The sequence below is a fragment of the Simochromis diagramma genome, unplaced genomic scaffold, assembly GCF_900408965.1.
Source record: "Simochromis diagramma unplaced genomic scaffold, fSimDia1.1 OVJJ01000501.1, whole genome shotgun sequence".
NCBI lineage: Eukaryota > Metazoa > Chordata > Actinopteri > Cichliformes > Cichlidae > Simochromis > Simochromis diagramma.
In genome coordinates, this window is record NW_024387320.1 from 6,308,728 (window position 1) to 6,322,996 (window position 14,269).

Consider the following 14,269-nt stretch of genomic DNA (forward strand, 5'->3'; position numbering starts at 1 on the left):
ATAAAAACTGTATCTATGTGTCTCTCTAAAAGATAAAACCTATCCTTATTTTATTATATTTATATATACTAACAAATTCCCAAGCTATGTGTGGGAGGCAGGGAAAGTACATACATACATATGATCATTACAGTATGATGCTATGATACATTATATTGTGACACTCCAGTCTAACCTGACATTCGTCAACTGCTGAACTGAACTGTCAAATATAGATACACAAATATATAGGATTGTGGTATTTGTACAAAATATGCCATATAGATGTTGCCACTCACAGTAACTGTTTGTGCAAAGTTTCGTCAAGAATGGTTCACTCATCATAAGGATACATACACCAAGGTTTTTACTTGATGTGTCTTAATCAGAATCAGAATTTGACTTATCCCCAAGTTTGTACACAAATGAGGAATTTGTCCTGATGTCATTGTGCAAAAACCTGTGATACAGAAATGGAATATATCATATAATATAGGCATTGGTATAAAAACATTGATATAATAACAAATGATGAAAATTCATGCTTAGTACTTATACATGTTAGAATAGAAATTAAGAAAATATAAAAAATCTTTTAAAAAAAAAAAAAAGACAGAGGGAAAAATTCTAACTGTTGGTAGAAAAGGATGTTCCCTGACCGGGAATCGAACCCGGGCCGCGGCGGTGAGAGCGCCGAATCCTAACCACTAGACCACCAGGGACCCGCGACAGCTGCCTCCACCTCTACAATGAGAATTTAATACACCTGACCGCCAGATGGCGTTGTTGAGCTTGGTGGCAATCCAAACGCAGAAGTTTTTCCATGAACTTTAAAACTGTCAAAATATTCATCGTTTGATCCGCAGCAGTGGAGGAACAGCGGTGAACACCAGAACTGCCTGTTCAGCATTCAGCAGCACACAGGATCAACACCACAGAGACAAAAGACAAAAGATTTAAGCTAAAGAGTGAGTGCTGGACTCGTAATCATCTGGTGGACGCAGATGTCTGAGCTTTATGAGGTGGTAATGTTGTGTTTAAACCTTTTTACTTCTCTACTCTAAATGCTGCAGATTTAAAGGCTGCTACATTTTTTAGGTGGAAAGAGTGGAAGTAGAAAGAAGCTCTGCCCATTAAATAAAAGAAAGAACATGTGGTTTTGCATTTAAAACCCAACTTTTCACATACCTGCTGATCTTCACTGCTCCTCATTGGTATCTAATTAATACACTCTACATTATACTCTCATCTGCCACTTTATTGGGTACACCCTTTCAACTGCTTGTTTTTTTTGCCAATCACACGGCAGCAGCTCACGTGGTCAAGACTACCTGCTGAAGTTCAAGCCGAGCATCAACAGGCGAAAAACTATGATTTAAGTGACTCTGAATTTGGTTGTTGGTGTCAGACGGGCTGGTATGAATATTTCAGAAAATGCTGATCTACTGGGTTTTTCGTCACAACTATCTATGGGGTTAGAGACAATGGTATGACAAAGAGAAAATATCCAGAGGTCAGAGTGCATTGACCTGTTAGGAATGTAACAGTAACTAAGATAACGACTCATTGCAACCAAGGTATGCAGAAGTCAAACCTTGAAGCAGAAGACCACACTTGGTGCTTCTCTTATCAGCTAAGAACAGGCAACCGAGGCTACAATTCACGCAAGACCACAAACTGGACAAGAAAAGATTGTAAAAACGCTGCAAGTTTAATGTGCCTCGATTTCTGCAGTCACATTTGGATGGTAGGGTCAGAGATTGGGATGAACAACATAAAAGTATGGATCTATTCTGCTCAGTAGGATGGTGTGGGGGATATTTTCTTGGCACACTTTGGGCCCTTCAGTAATAACTGATAATCATTTAAACCTCACAGCTTACCTGAGAATTGCTGCTGACCATTTCACCCCCTTTATGACCACAGTGTACCCATGTCAAAGCACAAATCAGCTCATACTTATTTCCCCAACACGACGATAGCTTCACGGTACTCAAATGGCCTCCACAGTCACCACATCTCAATCCAGTCGAGCACCTCTGGGATGTGCTGGAACAGGAGATTGACATCAGGGAATCTCCCATAATGCTATGTGTGTGTGGACCCAAATCTCCAAGGGATGTTTCCAGCACCTTGCTGAGTCTATGCCATGAAGAAGGCAGCTAAGACAGTTCTGAAGGCAAAAGTAGGGAAAAGTAAGGTGTGCTTAATAAACTGTCCGTGACTGTAGTTGATCCTTGTAGCATGTTGTTTGCTAATGAAAATGAACTGCTTCCTCATAAAAAGCAAGGTTCAGGACATCCGAAAGGGAGGGAGCGGCTGCGGGTACGAGGAGGAGGAGGTGACCTCTGACTTCTGACCTCCCAGTGGTGGAATAACCTTCGGCCTCTGTATGAAGGAAAATGCACACAGCTGCAGATGTGACAACAGAGCTCCATTCTGCTGTCCAACAACTAAACACTGCACTGCCTCGGCGTGCGTGTGTGTATATCAGCCTCTTCATCATTAATACAGTTAGCTTTGTCAGATCTGGGACAAAACAGAACAATAGAGCTAAAACCCCAATAACATACATAGACTCTTCTGTATATTCTACTGTTTGCTGTCCTGTTTCTCTCCAATTTAATCAGAAAATGTCCAGCAGTGGTTCTCCTCCTCCACTGCAGCTGCACAGTTATGCGTCCCTGTATACTGCTGCACACCAAGGAGGCTCCTATTGTCCTGTGGAGTTCATATCTGCTCACTCTGCGTATGGACGTTTGTGTGTATTTGTGCGTTGCTATACAATCAAACACATCCTCGGTCTCTCCCACAGTCTCCATGGGAACTACAGACAGGAAGTACAAATTTAAACTTTAATTAACTTTAAAACACACATGTGCATGCATACAAACACACACACATGGTTGTGATTCATATTTCAGGTCGGATGTCAGTGTTGCCACTGTTTCTTTGTAAATGCTCTGCAGTTTTGCAGAGGGTACTGAAATGTTTCTCAACCAGTAGATCAACAAATAATGAATAAAATATTAGAGGAATTTAGTGGAATCAGCTGCCCTTTAACTTAATAAAACTGGACGTGCACTACGACAGCGCAGACCTCTGCCAGTGTCAATATTCTGAATTTAATAATCCATTTCTCCCCCCAAAATAAACTAAACTGAACATTTTGGACTTCAAGGGTTAACATCAAATAACATATAACAATATTTCTTCTTAGAACTCTGTCACACATTGTTCTGTTTATGCTTGAGCTGTTGGTGGTCCCAATCACAGAAAAAACAGAAATCACAGCAGAAACATTGCCTGTATATAAAAGATGGAGGTAGTGACATTCACGTCACCCACTGGTTTGTGAAGCTCTGTTCTGAAACCTCGTGGTTAGGATTTTGGAGCCAGAAGTGAGCATATTAAGATTTATGAACTAAGTTATAAACAAAACTGTGTAGGTGCATCACACAAACATAGGGTAGTAAAGTTATTTGTTTGTATTAATTGTTACCTAATACTTCAAAAAGCAGCAGGAACACAAACATGGTGGAGCGGTCTAGTGATGGTTAGATCTAGCAGAGATCTTTTATCTACAGCCTCATGTGTCAATGCACATGAAGGCTTAACAAAGTCCAAATGGATGAGTTGTAAAAAAAAAACCCATCCATCTTCTTCTGCTTATCCAGTTCAGGGTCGCGGGGGGGGCTGGAGCCTATGCCCTCTAGAGGCCTACCTTTCCTTGACTATCTAGAATCAGCAGTTAACCTAACCCCACACATGCCTTTAGACCAGGGGTGGAAAACTCCAGGCCTCGAGGGCAGGTTTTACATGTGTCCTTGATCCAACACAGCTGATTGAATTGGCTAAATTACCTCCTCAACATGTCTTATTGGGGGTGTCCAAATTGGTGGTCAGATGGCCTGGTGGCCATCACGTCACAGCGACGCAATGAAGGCTGTCCAAACTTGCAGACTCCTCCGAATGCAACTGACAAATGTGTCCTCCTTTTCCCCGAATTTGAAGGATGGGCTGGGTGTGTCCTTCGTGGCCCACCATATCCCAGAATTCATAGCGCGGACCAGCCAATTCCAGTTTTCAACAATGGCGGCCGCTACTAAGTTTTTAATATTACTCTTATTACTCTTTCTGGGTCACAAAATAGACTTTTAACATATTTTCAGGCAAGAATGTAGCTGTGTAAACTTCAAATATCTGCTCGGTTTATCAAGACATCGCATATTTGCAAAAGTGCTCCGATGTTGTCGGAGATGTCTGTTATCCACCAGCTCGATAGCTAGCCGAGAGCTCGAGGGTCACTAGAGCCGGCGAGAGCAGCAAACTCCCGGCACATCATTTTCAGATCACCGCGGTCTTTCGCTACTCAGGTTAAACGTAATATATAAATCACTTAGATAATCTAAAAATGTTATTGTTGGGCTTTTTTCAGTGTTTTATTTGTTCGTGAGTAAATCGGTTTGGCTGAGATTAAAGTTATTAGATTAGATAAAATAAAACTTTATTAATCCCCGGGTGGGTTCCTCCTTGGTTTTCACACAGCTGAATAAACTTCAAACAGAAAACTGATTAAACAGAAGTGTGAGATGGTCGAGAATTTACACCAGTGTCCTGTTATATTCTAGATAGCAAGGAGCAGACGGCTGAGTTTATTAAACTCCACCGAGACAGCGGTGACGCAAATCTGAAGGCTAGACCGTCCAATTTCACAGCCATTTACTTCCGGCCTACCCGACCTTCTGAGGACCCGGCCCACGTAGACCACGAAGGCCGGGTCCTCAGGAGGATGCAGCCAATAAATTTGAACACGACTGTAGTTCTCCAGAGGCCTGCTAATGAATTCATCATTTGATTCAGGTGTGTTGACCCAGGGTGATATCTAAAACCTGCAGGACAACGGCCCTTGAGGCCTGGAGTTACCCATCCCTGCTTTAGACTGACTTACTTTTGGAGCCGGCCTCAAGTGGCCTTTAGAGGAACTGCAGTTTTTGGTACATAATTGAATTTCCCAGCCTGCAGGTTGCTGTTTGAATAGGGGAAAAAAGCTTGTTTCCAATAGAGCAGAGTTGAGTTTGAAACCGCCCTGGAACATTTCCTGTTTGCTAGTAAATCTAGCTTTCTCGCTACTTTCCAGTTTCCTCTCTGCTTTCCTATCAAAGTAAAGGTCTAAATAAGGTTTTTCATATCTTTCTTCTTCATGGTGTCACATCAGGAGACATGCTGGTGGGTGGTGCGTTGTCTGACATGGCTTTTAATGAGCGGCTGGTGTGAGTGAATTATAAAATAAATTCTGGCATCCATCCTTCTTCCAATAAAAATGGGTAGTTTCATCATTTCCCCTTGCTTCATCGTTCTAACCTCGTGAAACAGTTTCTGCTTTAATAAAGGTTTGCTTAAAAAAGTTAGTTTGATTCCCAGCTCTGACAGTCTGCACGGGGGTGGACAGGTTGCTGAACCCCAAATTTACCTGATGTAACATGACAATAGACAAAACAAAAGTATGAATGTTTGTGAGAACTGATAGATGAGCTTTCAGGCTAAGTGTAGCTAAATAAACTAAAGGTCCACTGAAGCTGCCTTTAATGAAGTGAAACTCACAGATTGGGACAGAGTGATGTTCGAGGAATTCAGATAGTGATGCTGTCAGCATTCCACTGTGTGTGGGAACTCGTGCGCCCCAATGTCAGCCCCCATATTAGTAAAACTGTGTCTCTCTCTGTCTCTCTCGCTCGCACAGTCTCTGTCTTTTTCTGGGTCTCTCGCCCCTGGACAGAACAGCTGCTTTGCTCCAGAGGCATTGTGGGTCTGGGTTGCTGTGGCGATGCCTCCAGTTATGGCAGATGTTCTATTTCCTTATGTCAATATCGCTACTGGCAACACCAAAGAAAATAATAACACAGTGGCCACGAAGCTAAACAACAACAACACAATTTCATTAGGACAAACAGAGGATGTGTGTGTGTGGTGTGTGCCTTCCTCTCTGCTTGCTGCAGCATTTATACACGCTGACTTCACAAAGCTGTTTCAGAGTTTACCGTGTGATGGCGCTGACCTGACAGGAAGTGACCTCACTGCAGCTCCCGTCTCCGATTGGATTGGATTAATACTGAGGCTGTCCTCTTACAGGACATCCCATTCCCCCCATCCTGTCTCGCTTCCTGTTTGTTTTAGCCGAGAAGACAAACAGCGTGATGGAGATTGTGCAAAGTGGTTACTATGGAGACTCTGTTCGCTCTCTCTCTCTCTCTCTCTCTCTCTGAGTGCAGCTGTCAGCTGGTTGAGAAGACTTCCTCCTTGTTTGGGAGAGATGAATGAACACTGGAGATATTGTCAAGAAAACAATCAAGTAAACATAACATTCAAAGGATAATTCTTGTTTATTTCAATTTACCTTATTTCCCATTAATGTGCCTGTCAATAATGACTGTGAGTTTAGCCAACTTTGCACTCTGGAGACACAGGAAAACAAAGAGTCAGACAAAATGGCACATGTCAGGGAAACTAGCACAAGCTCCCTGCAGCACTGCAACAAACGTGAATTTTTCCATGGATGGAGAAAAGCCTGCAGACAAGTCAAGATGCTGTGTGTCATACACACATAGCATGCCTCTCTCCTCACACGACACACCAAGCACAACCTCCCAGTTTGGGAGTCTATTTAAACTGCAGAATTTTCCATCCCTTCCTCTGACATGTCAGTGCTTTTCCTGTCCTGCATCCCCGCCTGCTGTTTCAGCCCCTCCACCAACCCAGCACCCACCCATGGACCTCAAACTGTAACTAAATTGTGCTGCTGTGATATAACATTCTGGACAGGAGTCTTCTAAATGAAATCATTTTAAACACTTGTCTTTTGGACTGAAATGAGCGGTAAATAGAAACCTGCATATTCATCTGCAGACAATAAAGGGGACAGAGCCACACGAGCTGTAATTACAGATGATTATGACCAGTTATAGCTTCACTTTGAGAGATTCGTGTTTTTTAGTGTCAGAGCAGCAGGCCAGCAGACCCCCAGGGTAGGTGAACTAGAAAATAGTGTTCTATAAGTATATAATTATATTAGGGTGTATTATAGAAGAACTATACACTCACCAACCACTTTGTTGAATACACCTGTTTATCTCCTTGTTAGGGCAAATATCTAAGCAGCCAATCGCAGGACAGCAACTCAGTACATTTAATCATGTACACATGATCAAGATGCTTCTCTCAGCACACTTTGGGCCTCTTACTACCTGTGCATTTGTTTTTATTTCCACAGCCTGAGTATTGTAGTTGCCCATGTCCTGTATGATCACAGTGTATCCATCTTGAACTCACAAAGCTCAAATCATCTAAAATTGGTTTCTTGATGTGAAAATTGTGCTCAAATCAGAGAATTCCATCAAGAATGTGCAGCTAACAAATCTGCAGCAACTGTGTGATGGACCAAAATCTTTAAGGAGTGTTTCCAGCACCTAGTTTAATGCAAGCCATGAAAACTTAAAACAATTTTGAAGTCAAAGGGGGATTCAACCCACTACTAGCAAGGAGTGAAGTATAAATACGGATTAAACTGGGACTGGATTAAACAGGGTTGAAGCTCATTGATGACCGTCCACATGGACTCCGGTTTTTTGTCTCCGACCTGCCTCCTCTAGGCTGCTTCCTAGTCAGGTCCATTTAGTTTAAAGCAACATAAGCCCCGTGTTGAATGTTGAGTGTATACCAATCACATTGATGAAAACTGATTCAACACTCAACTTAAACCTGCCTCTTGTTTAATGTCTTGACACTGATTGATTATTTTTTTCTTCCTGTATGATAGGGGTTACATTTTTAAATTGTCACTCCACAGTTTGACATCTTGTATAATCTGCTGATTTACAAAAAAAAAAAAACCCCCACATAGGACAAGATGTTAATTAACTGCCACGTTACGCAGCGTGCAGATTACAGTGTCAGTATGTAGAGTGGGGACGGGAACACGGTGCATTAAATTAACCTTCACTTTGACAAATTAGAGGGTCTCGTCACTGACTGGGACCCTCTTCTATTCCTTCAACCTACAGCTTTCTTGGGGTGGAAAATGATTATGTCAGCGTTAAAGGTATTAAAGACACTGCAGTGGGATGTTTTCACTGCAAAAACACTCTCACGTTACCAGCTGTGTCGTCTCCCACAGACAGGTTTCCAACTGTTGATTCATTAACACGCTCCGCTGGAGGTGGAGCGCTCTCTCTCTCTCCTGATGCGAAGCGTTGTGTTGGAGAACTGTTTGTCCTCTACGCTGTGGTCGTCGCGTACTGTCACACAGAGATGCGCACAGCTGTACTTCATCAGGAAATCTGATCTAAGTCAGAGGAAGTGCCATGAGGCTTCTGGCCACATCACACAGCTCATCTTAGACCGTTTTTGCTTTGGCTATTTTTTTGCTTTTTAAGAGTCTAACTACTCTCCATATTTCCAAATCCACCACAGTGAGTTAGTAAATGAGTAAATGACCTGCGGCACGATACCGCTGTTGGCAGGGCAACATACAGTTTTTGTGCTTTTGATTTCTAAGGTTTAGAGCTCAACAGCAAAACGTAGAGACTTATGGTTTTTTTTTTATTTTAACCATCTATCTGTTCATGTTCCTGGCAGCCATCATGACTGCATGTCTAATAGCTTCATATATCACTCAACCTGTCAAGCACACGCATTCCTCCTGCCATGCTTTGCTAGTACAATTAGATTCATTGTCCAGCACACAATTGATCATTTGTTTATTTACTGAACAGAGACTGAACAGCAGGTTGGTTACTTTTAAGAGTTTTACATTAGAGACAGAATCAGTCTGGTTATATCGTTTTTTTTCTGGTAGGTTTCAACTATTTCAACTACTTTTATCCCCAGCATTACAAAGGGATAAAAACTGTTTTTATATCCATATACTGGCGTTAGGGGCGTGGGCACTTTGATTGACAGGTGTGTCACTCAACTTCTGTGGTGTTTGGTGCCTTTGGGAGCATTTTTAATACAAATATGGTAAATGGCCTGTATTTGTATAGCGCTTTACTTAGTCTCAATGGACCCCAAAGCGCTTTACACTACATTCAGTCATCCACCCATTCACACACTGGTGATGGCAAGCTACATTGTAGCCACAGCTGCCCTGGGGCGCACTGACAGAGGCGAGGCTGCCGGACACTGGCGCCACCAGGCCCTCTGACCACCATCAGTAGGCAACGGGTGAAGTGTCTTGTCCAAGCACATCTACTACTAATAATGATAGTACCTGTATGACACAGTATATGGCTATGGTCTGTGTTTCATGTAGTGTGAGCAAGAATCTGAGATATAATTATTTAATTATATAGGATTGCACCAGTATAGTTTGTGAATGCAGCTTTTTAATGTGTTTTTTAATAATGATATTTGGATTTACCCTAAAGCAGCATAGTGTAAGAGCACAACCTCACAAGCATCTTTTTCCTCAGTGTCGAACCAGTTCAGTCAAAATCCTCCCAGAGATCTCGCTGCCCTGGTCCCTGTTTAGGGTGCTTTGAGAGTCATGTGACTCTGAGGAATGAGGAAGCCTTAGAATTGTCTTTAACCCCATCAGACAGTTTTCCTTGTCTTCACCAGTGTGGTTATTCCATAAACAAAAACATTTTTGTTTATGTTCATGTCCAATAACTTGTCAGGTACATACTTCTGGCAGACCATAGTGACTGGTTAGTTTTACTCATTTTTACTCAGTCTTACTCATTCTGGGAGTTGTTTTTAAAGCACTTTTAGTTTTTCCAGAGAAACTCCCAGTAAAACGTCTGTGATTACATAGTAACCCAAGGTCAAAGTTCACGACACTAACCACTGTTTCCCCTCAGCTGATTTTGGTTGTAAATACCTCGGTAACCATGGCGACTGCACCAAACTTCCTCTGTGCTCTTCCACAGCAGGGATGGAGGTTTTGGTGTAACACTGGACAGCTGATGGCTCATGTTTGTGCCTCGCCCTCTTCCCGTTGTCACAGGATGTTCGTCTATGTCAAGGTCTTCCCTTTGTAACAACATCAAAATAAAAGCACGACATGCCGACCTTGGGTCAGAATAAGAGTTGAACTCTTCATCTTTTTGTCAGTGAGAAAAACAACATCCTGAACATGCTTTACTAAAACACACACATTCCTGTATCTCTGTTTTCCTGCCTCCCTCAATCTCTCCTAAGCAGCCGCTCATTGTTTTATCTTTCTTCTTCAAAGCAGAAGTTAATGAGTAAAGCCCTATCTTTGCTTCCTCTTAACTAGACAAGAGAAAAGGGTTCGACAATTATATACTAGCTGTGGAAGAAAAGGTTTGTTAGATTAGACATCACACCTTCATGAATCCCCCAAATCAGAAAAACCTAAACTATAACTGGTATATTCTTCTTTAAATCCTCAAGTGACTTAATACCTCGCTCCAGGATGAACTGAGATGAGGATAAAAACAATAAGTTTGAGGTTTTGTGTTGAGTGCTTAATTTACATAGCTTGAGTCCAATTTTCAGCTTGTTTAAGTTGATTTTTCAGGTCAGATTTAAAACATGAGATCTAAAACATGTCTTCCACATTACAATATACTGATACGATTAATATACACAACAATATTAAAAATCCTTAGACAAGCTACACCATCAAACAGCAGCTCACTGTATAGCAAAACAATACTTTTGTTTTGCTATGGAGCGGCTATTATTTTTACTATTACCTTTTTATACACTGGAATATTCTTATACATTTGGTTTCTATTACAATCCAGTTTTACGTCCACCACTGGATAATGAAATGCCTTGGATGTGATAACATAGTAGTTATTAATCAACTTGCTGGCATGTTATAGATTAAAAAAAGGTTAGTTATTACTGTTTTTGATTATTATTTTTGTCAAAATTCAATGAAAGATATCAAAAGACTGATTTAAACTTAAATTATTGAAAAGGGGTAGATATGCAGTTAGTGGAGAGCAGCTTAACTGACTGTCTTCAAAACCTGCAGCCACCAATGAGCTGATAGGCTATCGGTGCTTATCAATGTTTGCATGATGCCAGAGGATGCAGGGATGCAAAATCTTCACTCAGCTCCTGTGGACAGGATGCTCCTGAAAATTCAAATATTTCACCTCCCTTTTTTATTTTTAGTGACACCACAAAAATTTGACTTTTAGAGGGTTCAGCAGAAGAGCAAACAGATACTCAGGTACTTTTCATAAAACCTTACCCAGACCAATGTAAAATTTGGAAAACAGATATTAATTTAAAAATATGCAAACATGTGTCCTATAAAAACCTAAATAATGTCAGCTTAAGATGGGCAAGTTATACCAACTTCTTTAACTAAGTTAGTATACTTTACCAGAGTGAACGCTAAAATGTCTAAATTTAACACTGACGCCTCTTCATCAAAAGTTCTCTTCAGTTTTATTTGTATAGTGCCAAGTTAGAGCAACACCCACCTCAAGGCGCTTTACATTGCTGTTGATGTCTCAACAGTGTATGAATTTTTAGGTTTTTGCATTGTTGTGGCCCACACAGTTAGAGGAATAGTGTTTTTATTAACATTCAGTCAGCCACAAATGATTAGAAATTGTTGAAAAATAAATCAGTTTCACGATGTGAACAAAGGTTAGGGTTTAGCTTCCCCTGAGCACCACTTCCCCAGAGGAATATTCCAACTGCTGTCAAGGTCTGCTGTTTTGCTGACCCATCCCTCCACCCTGACCTCCAGCTTCTACTGATGTATTATAATGACAGGCAACTTCCCCCTTTGTTGCCAGTGAATAAGTCTTACTTCCTGAGCACAGAGTCTACATAAGACACACCTAGTGATCTGTTACACCTAGTTCTTGTGAAATGCCACTGAGCCATGTCAAAGGAATGTAATTAAAGTTATTAAAGACTATTCAAAGGGCCATAAAATAAGAGAAGGGAGGGGGGGGCATGAGACTAATTAAAAAAGGGGTATAACTGTGACCATTTTCAGAAAAAGACTAAATTAGAAAAGTGAGGTCCCATACAGAAAAGGATTTACATGGTTTTAGAAAATGAGCGATAAAATAAATGGTTTAAATTGTGCATTTTGTCAACACAAATCTGACTTCGCTTAACCTGTTTGGTAAATGTCCTCCATCTGCCAGACCCTCGCTCAGACGCACACGCTCAGCCTTCATTAGAGACGATGTTGGTGGGAGCCGCTCATCGCTTCCTTCCCCCAACACCCCCACACGCACGCACGCCCACCACAGGAGGCCACAGAAATGAAGCCAACAGCTGGATCCAGCACACAGACACACACCCAAGACCTTGTCTCCTGCCAGACAGGAAGAGGTCTGTGTGTTTGTGCGCGTGTGTTTGTGAATGAGGAGGGGGGCTTCATCCTGAATTTTATCTCTCTGTAGCCCTGACCTGCTTATCTCGCACTACTACTACTACACAAACACACACACAAACACACACCACACACAGAGCCGCTAACGACTGCTTAAACCAGCCATCAGCTCGTTAACAGACTATCTGTTTCCCTCCAGGAGAGATTTTAACTGTAGCTCATTAACATAATTAATTGAGGCTCGTTAGCTTAATGAAACTGGAGGCTAACAGACAGAACAAAGTCCTTGGTGTTCATTTAAGGCTCCTGCGCTTTGCTGTTATTAAGAGATGCATGGCAGGTGGAGTCTACAAATCGAATGAACAATAAAACAGAAACTAGTATGAATGTAATAAGGAACATGTTATTCACTTTGTATAATTGACAATGCTGTTGCACGGCCATGAGCCTGTCTTGTTCTGGCTGAACATACTAGCAAATATGCTGCAATATTAGAGAGCGAACAATGCAGCGTTGTGCTAGGAGCCTGTGCTATGAATCAGGTTCAGGATACCCAGCATAGATTTTCCTTATCTGACTCCACTTCTCCTAACATCAGCAATCTGGCTAAGGCTCACATGAAGGATAAGTTATCAGCTGGATAAGTCAAACCGGGGTTTCGCAATCAAGAGCATGTCCACAAGAAAGAGTCAGTGTTAGCAGCACACGGCCAATCAGAAACATGAGCAGGTCTGCTCGCAGGACATATAGCAGAGATGATCAAACAACAAAAACATGGAGAGGTTAAACAGGTAATACAGGCTGAATGCAACAGTGGCAGTGTGTGAGATTATCCAGTAAGTAAAGGATTAAAAGTTGCTGTATGACTGTTGTGTTAGCAAAGGAGGAGCTGGGGTACGAATAGATTTAGAATAACATCTTCTGTTAATTAAAAAAAAGATGGTCTGAGAAGAAGTTACTGGCAGTTTTTTGTATAATGTATAAATCTTGGGTGTCTGTTTTAGGATCATATTACTGTATTAAAGCTTACAGAACAATAACATTGGTTTAAACTTGTTGGAGTCAATCAGGAAATGGCACCATCAAGTAAATGATGTAAATTTATATATCTATCTAACAATCATCATCACATGGGGATCGCCCCATCCACCTTCATGTTGGCAGACAATCTGCTCTATCGGCTGAGCTCCAGTTAAAGTTGCTCCTAACTTTTTTTTTCTTTGATCGATGCTCATCAGAGAAAAACAAAAACCCACAGACCCCCCACCTCCCTGTGTACTGAAGTCCAAAGACCTTTACAGGAAACCGTTTGGTCAGTGAGCGCTGATTTTGTACACAGACTGTTTTGCCTTATCTTGAATATAACCGGCTCCAGAGCAGGTTAACACTTGGGAAAAACCCCTGTATAAGATGAAAGTTTCCCATATGCAGAATCATTTCATGTGCAGTGTAATAACAAGAAAGGGGAATGTTTTGTCTATTAAGGTGGCTGCTGCTCCCTCCATTGTTTCCAATGTAAACACTTAGTAACTGGTATCTAGTTTATTTCATCCTATCCAAATGGACTCAACAGGACATGGTCAGTTGTCGGGGAAAATGCTTCTGAAAGTCAGCAACACTAATTCAGTCACATATTGGTGTGTGACTGTAAAACAAACAACTCCCTCATTATTTAATGAGGGTTAAACACTGATGCTCAAATTCTGAGTGACTTTCACAGAAAAGGATCTTTTTTTACTCTGTGGCTAAAAAAAATTCCCAAATTCGACTACAGTGATAAACTGCTGAATAAGAAAACCGCTGAGATTCTCTGCCAACAGCAAAAAACATGAACTAAATTTCATCTTAATTTCGCGTAATCGTGTGTGAGAAAATGTGTAGTTACAAGGGCAGACATAAGCATTTTTTCTCTATTAGATTTGATTTCGCTGACATTACCACTGAAGAGAATGG

At 41.4% G+C, this 14,269-nt stretch overlaps 1 non-coding gene across 1 annotated transcript; it reads right to left on the bottom strand.

Annotated features, from left to right (window-relative positions):
• Positions 1-629: 629 nt before the first annotated feature.
• trnae-cuc lies at positions 630-701 on the bottom strand. The gene has a single exon. It is a non-coding gene; the product is annotated as a tRNA-Glu (tRNA).
• Positions 702-14,269: the final 13,568 nt, after the last annotated feature.